Source organism: Amblyomma maculatum, chromosome 1 (genome assembly GCF_055883805.1).
Source record: "Amblyomma maculatum isolate TAMU_Amacu chromosome 1, ASM5588380v1, whole genome shotgun sequence".
NCBI classification, from domain to species: domain Eukaryota; kingdom Metazoa; phylum Arthropoda; class Arachnida; order Ixodida; family Ixodidae; genus Amblyomma; species Amblyomma maculatum.
In genome coordinates, this window is record NC_139344.1 from 344,279,236 (window position 1) to 344,294,825 (window position 15,590).

General features: G+C 47.2%; 1 protein-coding gene across 1 annotated transcript in view; it reads left to right on the forward strand.

The window, feature by feature from the left end:
- LOC146207648 (uncharacterized) overlaps positions 1-15,590 on the forward strand; it is a 629,022-nt gene that overhangs the window by 182,665 nt on the left and 430,767 nt on the right. The gene's annotated exons all lie outside the window — the stretch shown is intronic.

Here is a 15,590-nt window from a genome sequence, read left to right on the forward strand (position 1 = left end):
TTCACGGCGCGGCGGTGCATGACTATACTATACGGACCCGCATGCATGCATATAATATACGTCAGGTCGGTTGTGCACAACGGCAAAGCGTCGGCTCACCCCATAGCCCTGCCCGAATTTCGCGGCCCTGTCCGGACCTGTCCGGAAACGGGAGCGCGAGGCCTCTGCGGCTCTTTTCACGCGCGTTCAATCGCCAGCCGGGACGTGCGGCTTTCATGGCATCGCGCCTCCATCTCCTCCTGTCTGCCAGTCATGATAGCGGCGGCGCGCCGGCGTGACAGCCACGCCCGTGTTGTGTTCTGGCATGTTCGAGTTGGTATGGGTGATATATTCGGGGCAGGAGGCGGCCATTTCCGGGCTAAATTGGAGCAAAGCTGGCTGCCACGCTGCGGGTATGCATTAGTCTCCTGTCGGGCTGCGTGTATACCTTGTACAAAAACGTGGTACCTGCGAGCACTTATCTTTCACCACTTCCCTCGTCTCGACCCCTCCTTACCTGGATTCGAACCCGAATGCAGTGGCGCCGCGTTTCAATGGACGCAAAACTCAAATGGCATGTGTCTGCTGTGCGATGTCAGTGCACGTCGAATCGTTTCGCACTCACCTACTGCAGCACCTCTTCCTCTCTTACTCCTTTTGCTCCAACCTTGATACCACCCTCGCGGCGCGGTTGAGGTATTCACCGAGATTTGACACAGTTACTGCGTCTATTTTTCCTCAACTAATCTTTGGTGTTTTTGTCCCATAAACAGCTATCGACGTCGGGGCTCTTTCCACGCTAGACACTTCAAGGAGGGAGATTATACGATCCATCTCCGTGTCTGCGTTTTTCAGTGGAATGGGAGCTAGGGATCCTCTCCAAAGACGCGGTGTTGTAGGTTCCAGGAAGAGGCCCTTTTTTCCATTCGGGTAACCCAGGCCTGAAACAGGTGGTATATGTTTCGGTCAAATCAGCGAGGTTGCGTCTTGTTGGCTAGTACAAAATTCCGGTATATGGAAGGCCTAGGTCTTGAAGCCGTAGTTTCTATTTCCCGTGGAACCCCTGTGGTATTGGGAATCTAGAGACATGAGTGGCCGCCCGTTAACTCGATTTTGTTTGCTCTAGCTCTGCTTTCGTTCTTTTTTGTCATCGTATCAATAAAGAAAGAGCACACTCTGCTCAAGAAATATATTCAGGTGACGTTTTTAAAAGGCTGTGGGAGAGTTTTCAAAAAGGCCGCTATCACTTCTTGCATACCTCTTTTTCCACCTTGTATATACAGGGCTGCAGACCGTGTGATTTCCTTTCCAACGGTCACATGTATTTTCTGGTAATTATATAATAGCATAGCCTATATTTTCTATGGCTTTATCGTCTCGCACCCTTGAGAGGGCTTTGCGATGGCTGCCCCTGGCCTTCCAGGGCTAGGGATAGGCCTTTGCCGGTTGCGGTGGAGGCTCCTTGCCAGCGGGTATCTGTTGTACTACGTACCGTTGTCCCACCTGCCGCTTCGGTGGCAGACGACGGCTGCTGTTCCGATGCGCATCTCCTTTTTCAGACTTCTCGCGTCCCTTTCAGTTCTCTTCTCTCCGCGCGAGGCAACGGTTGTGGCTCATTCAAAGCTAGCCTGCAGACTCGTGCATTTTCTTTTCTTCTTTCCTTTAGTTACGACAACGACGAAAACGCACCTGTCCTTTCCAGTGGAAAATATTTATATATATATTTTTTTCATCGCTGTCGTGTTGAAGTTATTGAAAGCCTGTCTTCATTGTACTTCGTTTATTTCATTTTTAAATTCTATTTTTCTATTCCGATTTGTATGCTATTATAATTCTAATTCTCATTTAAATTCTCCGCCGCATACTTTCATCATCATCATCATCAGCCTGACTATACCCACTGCAGGGCGAAGGCCTCTCCCATATTTCTCCACTTAACCCGGTTCTGTGCTAGCTGCATCCACTTGACCCCCGCGAACTTCTTAACCTCATCCGCCCAACTAACTTTCTGCCGCCCCCTGCTACGCTTTCCTTCTCTTGGAATCCAGTTTGTTACCCTAAGCGACCATCGGTTACTCTCTCTTCGCACTACATGTCCCGCCCGTGCCCATTTCTTCTTAATTTCCACTAGAATGTCGGTAACTTGAGTTATCTGACCCACTCTGCACGCTTCCTATCTCTTAATGTTACCCCTACCATTTTGCGTTCCATAGCCCTCTGGGTTGTCCTCAACTTAAGTCGAACTCTCTTGGTTAGCCTCCACGTTTCAGCCCCATATAGGTGAGTACAGGCAAGATGCAACTGTTGTATACTTTCCTCTTGAGGGATACCGGTAAGCTGCTAGTCATAATCTGCGAGTGCTTGCCAAATGCGCTCCATCGCAATCTTATTCTTATTGTTATTTCCTTCCGCCGCATACTTTGGTCCCATTTAAATATTCGCGAAAGAATTGATCTTCCGAAGGGTGCATCTTGTGGTCTAAACCGATTTACCCAGCTGCAGGAAGACAAAACCGTTATGTGAATGCGTATCATTAACTGCTTTTTTCGCGCTCTGCGGACTGTTGCAATCCAGTTTATTATTATTATTATTATTATTATTATTATTATTATTATTATTATTATTATTATTATTATTATTATTATTATTATTATTATTATTATTATTATTATTATTATTATTATTATTATTCATTGTGAGTATTCTTTTAGTCTGCTTTTATAGTTACCTAAGCGGAAGCTCTTCATCGATCACTAGCGTAAAAGTCGATCCGCGTACCGTTATGGCGTCTGGTGTTCGTGCCATTTTATTTTTTTTTTACATTTCCGTACTTATTTTTTTTTTCGTGCTCTTGTCACCTGTCCGCAACCGTCACGTCCGATCTCCTGCGGTTGTCGTCTAAATTGCCGCCTGAGCCGACACCAGTGGCGCCGCACGTAAGTAAGTGGCCACGAGAGGGCGCCCTTTGACGGACAGGAGGCGCGACCGTGCACTATCATGCATTCGCCCCATGCTGAGCGGACGACCCTGCATACACAATGCGGTCAGAGTGCGGGGCAGTTGGTGGTCTTGGAACAGCTCGGCGCTGTGAGCCGCGTGATGCGTACTACATTGCAATTCACAGTCTCGGGGTGCCGTTTTCAAATGTGAACGGTCGCGCACGTATCCGCCGCACAGCCCTTATGCATTTTTCGCAATTCTTGCAGTTAGGAATGCCTGGGGAGTCGGTAAACGCGGAAACTTGTCGAAAGTGCTTTGCGTAACGGTTCGATTGTACAAAGCCGCTGCCTTTCATACACCTCTCCCATTCTCCCTCTAAACTATTTTAATTTCGATTGATTGATTGACAAAATAGCCCCGCCGGGGTGGCGCAGTGGTTACGGCGCTTGGCTACTGTTTCCAAGAATGCGGGATCGAATCCCGGCCTCGGCGGCCGCTTTTCGATGGAGGCGAAAAGCAAGGCGTCCGTGTGCTGTGCGATGTCAGTGCACATTAAAGAACCACAGGTGGTCGAAATTTCCGGAGTCCTCCACTACGGCGTCTCTCATAGCCTGAGTCGCTTTGGGACGTTAAACCCCACAAACCAACCAACCAACCATTGACAAAATAAAATTCGATTGATTGATTGACAAAATAAACGAAGAGGCGTCCGTGTGATGTGCGATAAAGATCCCCAGGTGGTCGAAATTACTCCGCAGCCCTCCACTACGGCTCCTCTTTCTCTCTTTCCACTTTCACTCCCACCTTCCTCCCTTCCCTTACGGCGCGCTTAGGGTGTCCACAGAAAACAAGTGAGACAGTTACCGCGCCTTTCCCTTCCTATAAATCACAACTAGGAGGAGGAAGATGAGGAGTAAAGGCAGGGAGGTTAACCGGTAAAGGAAATCAATCACAAATTAAAATAGTCATCGTAGGACGTCAAGATGAATTTAACCTCGCCAAACTGCTACTAAATACGCAGTGCAGTGTAATACAGAGGCTGCACACAATGATCCGAACGAACGTGGAGTTGTCATTCAAGGTTCTCATTCCTTGTTTAGAACTCAAGTAACTTACACGGGCTCAGAAAATGCTATCACTGGTCGTTTAAGTGGCGTCCTTGTGCTGTGTGATGTCAGCGCACGTTAAAGATCCCCAGGTGGTCGAAATTACTCCGTAGCCCTCCACTACGGCTCCTCTTTCTCCCTTTCCACTTTCACTCCCACCTTCCTCCCTTCCCTTACGGCGCGGTTCAGGTGTCCACATAACAAGTGTGACAGATACTGCGCCTTTGCCTTCCTGTGAACCAATTATTATTATTATTATTATTATTATTATTATTATTATTATTATTATTATTATTATTATTATTAGTAGTAGTAGTAGTAGTAGTAGTAGTAGTAGTAGTAGTAGTAGTAGTAGTAGTAGTAGTTGTTGTTGTTGTAGTAGTAGTAGTAGTAGTAGTAGTAGTAGTAGTAGTAGCAGTATTAGTATTATTATCAGTCGTTTATTCGAAAAAGACAAAGATATAAGCTTTGTTTTGTTTTTGTTTTTCTCAGGCGTCAGATTACGTGAACTATGTGTCATTAAGATAGGTCACACTTCATAGGCTGTTCTAGCTACAAGTACGTGAGTCAGCATACGACGGATACCCAAACATGCGTCCAAATATGACGGGAGGTTCAGTTCGTGAATTTCACAAATGAATTTTCTTGAGCCGAGATGTTCGTCTCAATAGGAGTAAAGTTTCGAAGAGGCCATTATCTTTTAGAAAAATTACCTTTCCACTCTTCATAACGACCACCTGTGAGGTCGCAAAGCCCCATTGCTTCAGGCGAGCTTGATTACCTATCTAGATAACACGCGTTTTTCGCGAAGGTCGTTTGAACCCGGGTGGTCTGTGTAGACCATGAACATGTGTGGACCACTCAGTGACGCATGTAAACAAATTTCCTCATACTACCCTTTCTATAAATGTTCAACTGCTTGAAGAAATTCGTGGGCGTCTTGAAATTTATTTTTTTCTCATTTGTGCTGCGTTGCGAAAGCACCACAAAACTGCGCCAAGTTCGAGCTGACAAAAATATCTCACAATCTATAAGCAGCTCGTTGCATTATTTTTTGAACATATTTTTTTGCAGGTGGTTGAAATTTCCGGAGTCCTCCACTACGACGTCTCTCATAGCGCTCGTGTTGTTCGTTCTTCTCGTGTGTCCTGTCTGCTTTGCGCTACAGTCTCGCTATGCTCATAACCTGTGTCGCTTTTGGACGTTAAACCCCAAAACCAAAACAAAACGTGTGTTGTGCGATGTCAACGCACGTTAAAAGATCCCCAGGTGGTCGAAATTACTCCGTAGTCCTCCACTACGGCTCCTCCTTCTCTCTTTCCACTTTGACTCCCTCCCTTCCCTTACGGCGCGGTTCAGGTGTCCACAGAAATAAGTGTGACAGATACTGCGCCTTTCCCTTCCTGTGAACTATTTATTTTATATTAAACCATTTTTGCAGAATGCTCGTGAGGGAGTTGATTTCCCGCGGTTCGGGAAACAGCTAGTTGGTTATTATAGAGCTACAAAGTGCTTAAAGGAGTGTTTCAGTACCTGCCCCGCACCTCCACCAAGAATATAACGAGCTTTATTGTAGGGCGAGCTCCTTCACTCGGGCTAGGTCAAGATAGCCGCTAGCAGGTCCGGGCTCGTCCAGCTGATGCTCGCGTCTCGTGCCGGTGCGCTGGCGTGAGGTAATCTTCTTTACAAAAGTTATTTTCTACGACGTTAGATAAGCTGTAAGAGCTCAGCATGACATTACTGCCGAGAGTCAGCGCGTTTCATAGCTTCTGCCTTTACACGCTACCGACTTCTTTCAAATTGATTTGAAGATTATCTCAGAATATTTCTGCACGTTTCGCTGTGGTAATGTGAACAAAAATATGAACACCAGTTACGTAGGTCTGAGATTCTTAGGATTCCGAATAGTGGTCAAAACTATTTTTGTATAGAAACTTACTCCGTCAATTACGTTTCTTCGTTTGGTTACTTTGCTCATTGCATTTGTGGCTTCGCGTTTTTATTTTTTGCGACTACCGGAATATGTTTTCGAACTTACGCGCGTGGCGAAATGAAGTGCACAATTTCAGCATGTTGGAATGAAACTGTACCAGCAGAGTATTATTTGAAAGCGTTAGCGTGGAAATACAATAAGGAGACAGCAGCGTCTCCTGCATTCCATTTCTTTTCTTTTTTTTTTTCTTTTTTCGTTCTCTTATCGTATTTGCCGTTGCCCTTCGTGTTCCACGCTGTCTCTGCATTCCGAGCAAGGTGTCCTCCATGCATTATGTACCGGGTTCTGTAAAGGTTTTAGCAACATGTAAATAGACTCCGGACGACCACCACGACGCCTGCACGGATGTACTCCTCTTCACAGCTGCGTGCAAGATATGCGTGTTGCTGTTCGGTGAGCCAAACGCCACCGCTTCCCCGGCACTTTTTCCTCCTCTTCCCTCTTGTTCCTTTTCCGCTGGGGCGACGCTCGGAACGCTTTTACGGAAAGAATCAACGTCATAGAATGAGGCCACCGCTGTCCGGCCTGACAACAGCCTGGAGGCAATCGAGCGACGAGTCGAAAATAAACAATAAGCGCTCCAGGAAAACAAAAAATTCACATAGAAAAGAAGCAAAAAAAAAATTGAAGAAAGGAAGAAAACGGCGAGGAGACGAGCTGTGCGGGGAAGCTGGACTGCTGGCAAAGCGGCAGCGGCAGGCCGCAGAGGCAGTTCTGTTGTGATAGCTGCGTTTTCATGGGAGGTGGCGATCGGCAGAACATCGTTTCGCGCGTTCGTCTGCACGTCGTTGTCGGCTTTTGTGGTATATATCGTCGTCCCGGGCCGCCGCCGACGACGATGCGGCAGCCGCAACGCTTCTTCGCGCACGCGGTCTTGACCGGTTTTTATGTGGAGCAGTATCTTTGGCGGCGTTCGCAGAGTGCGTTGCGCATTCGTTGCTCACGCGGCAATGCGTCCGAAACTAGGTGGATCGGTTGGTCGGTGCGCTAGTTTAGCGTCGCTTCTTGCGCGGGCCGGATGTTTTTGCGCGAAGCTGGACCGCTCGAGGATGCGGATTCGGCGGAAGTTCTTTGGCTTCGACTGTCCGGGCTGGCGTGTCACGATTTAGGATCGCGAGTGTACGTTGCTCGTGTCATTGTTTACAGCGGAACTTTCTGGTGTGAGCGACCCCACAGTGATAATGGCGCTAGACTGCTGAGCTGAAACTCCCGGGTTCGACACGGCCGCGGTGGCCATGGTTAGATGGAGACGAAACGCAAGGCGCCTGTGTACTGTGCGATGTCAGTGGACATAAAATAAGCTTCCCAGGCGGCCGAAATTATCTGCAGCACACCAATACGGCGTCCCTCGTAGCTCAGTGTGTCGTTTTTGGACGTGAAACTTGATAGACTAAACAAAATGCTGCCGCATTGTATTTATTTTGTTGTCTTCGTTGCCGAGGTGATTTCTTCGGACAGCTAGTTCTTATAAAAAGGCTAAGAATAGCAGCTCACTGAAAAAATCTGTGCAATGTTTGCTGTACGATGACATCAAAAATATATATTTGACAAATAAGCTGTCATTCAACAATTAAAAAGTTGTAAGTGAAGTGCAGTGGAATATTATAAAAAGAAATGAACATAAATTTCATTCGTGTCGCGCCTTAGGCTCTCCACTTTGTCAAACTGCTACTGTGGTGAGAGTGTCCGATGGAAAACGGTTGCGCTTAACCGCGCACCGCGCAGCTACGATTGAAAGCTATAGCAGCCGGCCGGAACATCGATCGGCCTGTGTGTGCGGCTGATGCGACCAAAAGAGATCTCGTCGTATCGAACAAAACACGGTGCATCGAACAAAACACGGAGGGCAACCCACGAATATCACTTGAGTATTGAACAGGAAAATATCGCTTATGGGTACGAGCTGCGTTCCGCGAAATTTTAAAATAAAAATAATAAAGAAAAGGCGGCTCTCACCAGCATATAGGCGGGTAAGAGGCTTCTTTTTTTCCCCCTTGTGACGAGAGCACAGAGCGTGGCTGCGTTTGTCACTGCCTTCTTTACGATTTCCATTGTTGTTTTTTATTTGTTGCTTGTTCAGCTATCACTGCCTTTGTTCTCAGATTCGTCGATTTGCGTAGTTTGCCGGGGAATTAACCTTGATTTCACATCTTCCTGAGACTTACAGTAGTGCGCCATGAAAGTTAACCTGCAAATAATTTGTCCCGAAATACAAGCATTGTGGTCACTTTTTCTTCACATGTCACGTGTACAAGACATGCCTAGAAACAACAATGCATTAACGTCTCGAGGCTTCGCGGAGCTATGAGAAGCCGTCGTCAAGGGCTCCGTAATAATTATGGTCCACCCGGGGTTCTCTAGTGCGCACTGACACTGCACCTCACAATGGTCTTTGTCTTGCGTTTCGCTTCTACCGAAATGCGGCTCCCGTAGCCGGAATTGGATTCCCCTACCTTCGTCTGAACAGGTGAACTAACCACTGTCGTGTTCGGCAGCCGATGGTTGAATCGAGGCCCGGACGCCAGCGGCCAATCCTTGTTCAGCCTCTTTTCCTTTATTGGTCCCGCCTTTCGAAAAGCGGCAGGGCATGCAGCTTGAAGTCAGAGGCGTCTGCTGCCGATTTTTAAACGCAAAAGCAACAATTGAAAAAAAGAATAACAAGATGTGGATTTGGTAGATAGCTTAACTGATTTGGTTTTTGACAAACGGTCCCAGGGCAGTAGAAGTTTATGCAGAAGCAAGAGAAGGCCGAAAGTTGCTGCAATAAAATGGAAAATGGTGGCGCACATTTCGTGCAAAAAAAAAAAAAAAAAAAAAAAAAAAACAGGAAGAAAAAATAAATATGGCACAATCATAGGGAGAACGGAGCGTAACCTTTCAGCATGGTCACAACCTTGACCTCCCTGTTTAGAATAAAACCGCCCAACGTGTCATCACCCATTCAGATTAAACCTTTCCGCTTTAGATTAGGCCGTAAATTCGTTTCGACGCATTGTTTTTATTCCACGAAACACAGAAAAAAAGCTCACCGTTGGTGCATATTCTGTGTACGCGGAAATAGCCGTGCTGCTAATTATTCTACGGGCACCGCAGCTATTCCAAGCGGAACTTCTAGTCATGAACACAAGTTATGTAACATTTGTAAAGCCCGGCAGTTTTTTCTTATTTTCCTGTCACTCCCCGCAAGTTCGCAGCCCCAAAGAGCACGCTTCAGCGTGATGCCTTTGCGCGCTTCTTTAACCCCGCTGTGTCTGCAAGTTCAAGCGTCAGCCGCCGCAGTGAAGAAGCAACAAAATAAACACACACTACGAAAGAAGCAACGTCGAGTAAGGCGAATCCCTATTGTCCTACAGAGCACGCACTTCCGAAGTGCGCCGCGGTCTGCTTCCAAGACAAGTCGTTACTCGCGCAAGAGCGTGCGTGCGCCGGCCTATTTTTGTTTTCCTGCGGTCTCGCTGTGCGGCAGCACATGTCATCACACGTCCAAAACACTTGACCTTTTCTTCCTGTGTGTGTACGTGTTGTTTTCTTTCGCGGCGTTGCGAAATATAGAAAGAAGAGAAGGGGAGAAGAAAAAAAAAAGATATTCGCAGCCATATTCATGCAGCGCTGCAACGTCGGTCTCGTTACCGTGTGTGCTACGTTGCTTGCTGACAAGACAATCTCTACTTCTCTCTTTTGGTTTACGCCTGCCCTTTTTCATTTTTGCTTCCGCACTAGCCACCCGCCGCAGTCGAAAAGGTCGAGCCTTGTCTTCAAGGTATGGAGCAGCACGAGATGTGAGGAGATTTTGGGAATGCTCGTTGGAGCAACCGGCTTTTCCTCGCCTGTACTTGCGCATGGCCGTTCGCTTGATGTCTGAGAGGTATCTCGGGCTGAGCTATATCCGGCGCTGTTTTATATACCTTTTCGAAGGACAGGCTGGCAGCGCGAACAGTGCGGAAGCGCTCATTGCTGTTTTGAAGGCCGCTCGAATGTTGACGGCACGTCTGTGTTAGCAGTGAACTATCAGCTAAGAACACACGAAGATGGATCCCGGAGCTTTGAACAAGACGAATGGTGGCGGGCTATTTAGGTGATCGGATTCATGCTGTTCTTTGTCCGTTTGTGTTCAGAAGCAAACTAGCAGGATATGAAACGTCGGGGTATTGGTTGTGAAACATGAAACGATCGACAAACTATCTTTTTTTGCATGCTGTGAAGGTTTAGTTAGTCTTTTTATTTTATTATTTTTTTTTAATCTGTGGGCCTAAGTGGAAAAAATGAGTAAGAAAAGTACGGCGGCAAGCTTTGCAGATCTTTACTACCTGTAATCTGCGATACTTCTAGTGGCTTTCATGTGCGCTCTTAAAGACATTTTACGTTCTGATATGCTTTATTATAAGGGCTTCTCCTTAATGTGTAGAGGCACTTCCGGAAATTCAGTCTTTTATGTGTAGCTCACTTCTCGACGAAAGGCAAGTTCACCTAGCGGCCAATGGAAGACTGTAGAGAGCACGTCGGAACATGCCCCTTCCCCCCCCCCCTCCCTTCGCAACAACAACAACAAAAGAAAGAAACGCAAGAGGAACATGTAAATTTCGAGGGGTATTATTTATAAGCAGGCACAAACGCTGCACTCATCACATACACCATTCCGTTCCTCCTACTACGCGCTGTTTCTCAGCGTATGCTTAAAGCGCTTTCTTTTTCCCGCTCGCTCACTCGTTTTATCTATACTGCAACCAGGCACTTCCTTGTGGTGGCAGACTGCCACGCACTATTTATATAGAACGAAGAGACGAGCAGGCAGGCAGTGCGGCAATGCGCGTCCTTCGTGTCAGCGCCTTCTCTGCGTCGTTATTCTTCCGGAAGAAGAGCCGTGCTTGCTTAAGCGCGTTTAACGAGTTCCGCCCTATAGGGAACGGATATCGCCCAACATCGACGCTAAGAGCTCAAGGCCCGTTTAAGGTTTCGACTTGTCCCCCCTTTCCTTCTTCCTCGTGCTTTCCGTACTCTCTCTATACATTGCGGTCGTACTCGCTGGCTCTTGCCTGTAGAGGCGGCAGCGGCATGCGTCTTCCATTCCTTACAGCCTGAGGTGGTGCTGTATTGCCCGAGGATTTTGCCGGAATGTTGCTTTTCAAAGAAGGTTATCGCCGTATCTGTAGGTACTCTTTGTCACGTGCAGTGAGTTAATGTGGGCTCGATCTTGCCTATCCGGGTGGAGAGACAGACTACTTCGAGGGAGGACACCGAGTGGCACGGAGCCCATAATGCAACGAACGCCACCCTGTACAAAGCAAGGGTGTTGTATGGTTTATAGTCTGGTAGGTCTATATCGCCTTGAAATTTTTTTTTAATACGGATCCGCGTACATACTCACCATGAGTGTATTTTCCTCGTAGGTTTAGCGAGAAGCCGTGCTACTGTCTTCTCACACACACACACACACACACACACACACACACACACACACACACACACACACACACACACACACACACACACACACACACACACACACACACACACACACACACACACACACACGCACACACACACACACACACACACACACACATATATATATATATATATATATATATATATATATATATATATATATATATATATATATATATATATATATATATATATATATATATATAGCTACTATGCCCACACATGTATCGAAGCGGGCCTTCTCAGAACATACTGAAGTATTTTTGTTTTTGATAATTGCAGGTACTTTTTTCCAACATTAACTGGATTACGTGCAGTTCTGGCCACGGTTTGTTGAGTTATGATTTCAACTCTGATAAAAAAAAAAAAAATGAGAAGGGTTCAACGCTCCTAAGCGAAAGCATTAGCTGCGGGTGACCGAGCGTTGTCCTTAATTCTTCTTCTTCTTTCTCTTTCTCTTCTTCTTCTTCTTCGCGGCTATTCAAGGTCATTCGTGACTGCGGCCGCGGACTACGCGACGGGCCGAAACCTGGCGTAGTATTGCAATCGCAATAAATAAAAAAAAAAACTTACTTTGCACAGCTAAAACATGTCACTAAACTCTGATAAAGTGCACCCTCGTTTCTGTGTTGTTATCTTAGCTCCGGGTTCCTGAAATCAGGGTTCAAACTTTTCTGCGGCAGCTTCAAATGCCAGCATTCACGCCGAAGTACTGGACTGAAATGCAAATGTCACTACGATTCAAGCATTGCCGATTCAGAAGCCATAGTAGAAATGTTTTTTTTTTTTTTTTCGAAATACCGCTTGCAAATACAAACGAAGAGTAAACATTGTGCGTTAGTGGAACGAAGCGATTGCTGCATGCAGGATCTCGGCAGCTCCACAAGCGTACATACATATATGAGGCGGCGGCGCTAATATTAGCATCAAGACAGATCGCTAACGTTCGCATCGAACCACGTCGTCATCATCCTGCAAGCCGATGAAAATCCAACCCGGAGCCAATCTGAAGCGAGGCCTAGTTTGACCGACAAGCCTGGTTTAAGTGAATCTGCCGAACCGAGAGATACCGGCGTTGATTTACAGCTAGCACCAGATCGAAGGCCCAGATCAGATCGGCGCTGTTTGGCGATGCCGCTGTGCGCTATGTTGTTTGGAATGGTCCGTTTCGCTGACCGTGCCTGGGTGGGTGCACCGATTCGGCGAAAGCTTGTACGGCATGCGATAGCGTGGAGCTCGCTTGCTATTTGCAGCTCAGCGGTGGCAGAACCACCTTTGGGCGGGTCTACGTTCATTATCTGACCGCTCGAGAGATATGTCTATTCGGGACCACTGGTGCGACTCTCTGAGGAGCATTATCTGCCATTGACAGCACCGACCAACTGTTGCCCTAATGAGAATGGCTATAGCATCTTGGACTGGCAGTATACCTATACCCCTCGAGCCGACGACCGCACAGTCTCTGTTTCTGGCCTCGGAGATAAGGCATGTTCTATATGCCACCAAACGTGGCCGCACCAGCGCTTCGCTTTCAGGACTGTTGACCGCGCTGTCTTACGGTCGTGTTTGTTTTCACTTGGGAGTGGGGTCTCCAAGAAGAACGTGATTCATGGCCGAGAGGCACGAGATTAGGGCCATGCGCTCTCCTCGGAAAGCGCGTATACGCAGTGGCCCTGCTTCGCCTACGCTTGCTCTTTCTCTGTGTGTTTACTAGATGTTGGAACCGCCAACTCGGTGCTGCTTTTCGCGGTTATAAATTTGCCTAACTAGGCGAACCTGTCCGGCTGTCGCGCCACTAGAGGTCGTTCGTTGCCTAAACACACAGTGAACCGCGCGTACGAGTAGCTATATCTGACGCCGAAGTGGACATGGCCAAGACTAAGCTTAGACGGAGAGCGAAGTAGGCCGGCATTTAGTTACACGGGTGCATTCGAAGCACGTCTCCTTGGGTACGGGCGAATTTGTGTACGCTCGTTCACAGACCTACCGATTCAACTGTTGCCCAGCACGTGGTCAGACTTGATCGTGGACTGGTTTTGAAAGGTAATGCTGGTTTGAAGCTTTGGAATCGGCCAGCGGGAACAGACGGCAACACGAATGAAATGAGGACACTGGACGACTGCTGGGTCCGCCTAAGCATACTGTAATAATTAAGTTCACTAAAGTCTCTCTAGTCTGTACGTGTCCTGGTTGCTCAGTTCAGTCGTTCAGTCGTGTCCGACTCTTCGTGACTCTATGGACCATGTTACGCCACGCTTTCCGGTCTCTCACTATCTTCCTAACATCACATAACTTCATCTGCAGCGCCTCGAGGATGCCATCGCGTTTGCTGCCTACCCCTTCTCCGGCGACCCTCAACCTTTCCAAACATCAAATCTTTCTCCAGCGACTCCTCTCTTCTCATCAAATGAACAAAGTAGCTGAGCCTTAACTTTAGAATTTGACCCTCCAATGAGCAGTAAGGGTTTATGGTCGACAACATTGACTGATTTGATCTTCTGGCCGTCCAAGGAACTCTCAAGAGTCTCTGCCAGCACCACAATTCACACGCATCAATTCTTCGGCGGTCAGCCTTCTTCACAGTCCAGCTCTCGCATTCATACATCACAAGTGGAAAGACGATAGCACGAGTTATACGGATCTTGGCAGTGTAATGTCTCTGCTCTTTACTAGGCGGTCAAGGCTAGCCATGGCTCTCTTTCCCAAAAGCAGGCGTCTCCTAATTTCATGGCTGCAGTCTCCTTCCAGGGTGATCTTGGAGCCCAAGAAGAGAAAATCTGTCACAGCTTTCACTTCTTGTACCTTGATGCTCCAGGACTTGATAGGGCAAGACGCCATGATCTTTGTCTTTTTAATGTTCAGTTTAAGCCCAAACTTCTCACTCTCTTCTTGTACACGCATCAGAAGTATCTTGAGTTCCACTTCACTTTCTGTTATTAAAGAGGTATCATCCGCATATCTAAGGTTGTCGATACGTTTCCCAGCAATCTTCACTCCAGCTGAGGACTCGTCCAGGCCGGCCTTCCTCATGATGCACTCAGCATATAGGTTAAATAAGCAGGGCGACGGTATGCAGCCTTGTCTCACTCCTTTCTCAATCGGAAATCAATCAGTAGGACCATGCAGTTCTGACTGTGGCCTGTTGCCCTTCATACAGGTCCTGAGGAGACAGATGAAGTGAATTCGAACTCCCATTTCTTGGAGAGCTTGCCACAATCTGCTGTGATCTACGCAGTCAAACGCTTTCGCATTATCAATAAAGCAGAAGTAGATGGATTTCTGGAACTCTCTTGCTTTTTCCATGATCCAGCGAAGGTTGGCAATTTGGTGTCTAGTTCCTCTGCCCTTGCGAAACCCAGCTTGCACGTCCGGAAGCTCCCGATCCACATACTGCTGCAGCCTTCCTTGGAGGATTTTCAACATCACCTTGCTAGCATGCTAAATAAGCGCGATCGTGCGGTAGTTGGAACAATCTTTGGCACTGCCTTTCTTTGGAATGGGGATGTAAACTGACCTCCTCCAATCCTGTGGCCACTGCAGGGTTGTCCAAATTTTCTGACATAATGTATGCAGAATGTTAACAGCGTCATGGTTGAGTATGTAGTTTATATCTTGTCGGGGGTGTTCTGGCTTTCCTAAACCCGGACGATGGCAGAGTTTTACGAGGCGATATTGAGGCATGGTTGAGCCGAGGTGAATAGTCTGTTCTTATGCGCCCATCTACTGGAATCGAGGCCGTAGAAGCTCGTGCTAAGAACACTTGCTCATGTAACTCGTTGCAATTAGGGCAGTGCGGGAAACAACGGATACAAACCTTGACGCTGACTTCTCACGTGGCGGAGCACAATAAGGAAAACTGATTTGTTTAACAGACACCGTATCAGAAACTTTATCCTCTCGTGAATGCACAGTTTTTTCACGAGATGACTAGAGAGAAGCTTCTTGAAAGCAATACAGTTTATTTTTTATTTTTTTTCTATCCTTTTGGAACGCTCAGTATGACCTTTACGGGGCGTTGTGTGCATCCGGATACTGCGGCTTAGTAGCCGAACATCTAACACTGCTCCGGCACAATAGCTCTCAAGTTGGAACTCTCGGCTGCTGCTTCCGAGGACGAGGGCTCGATC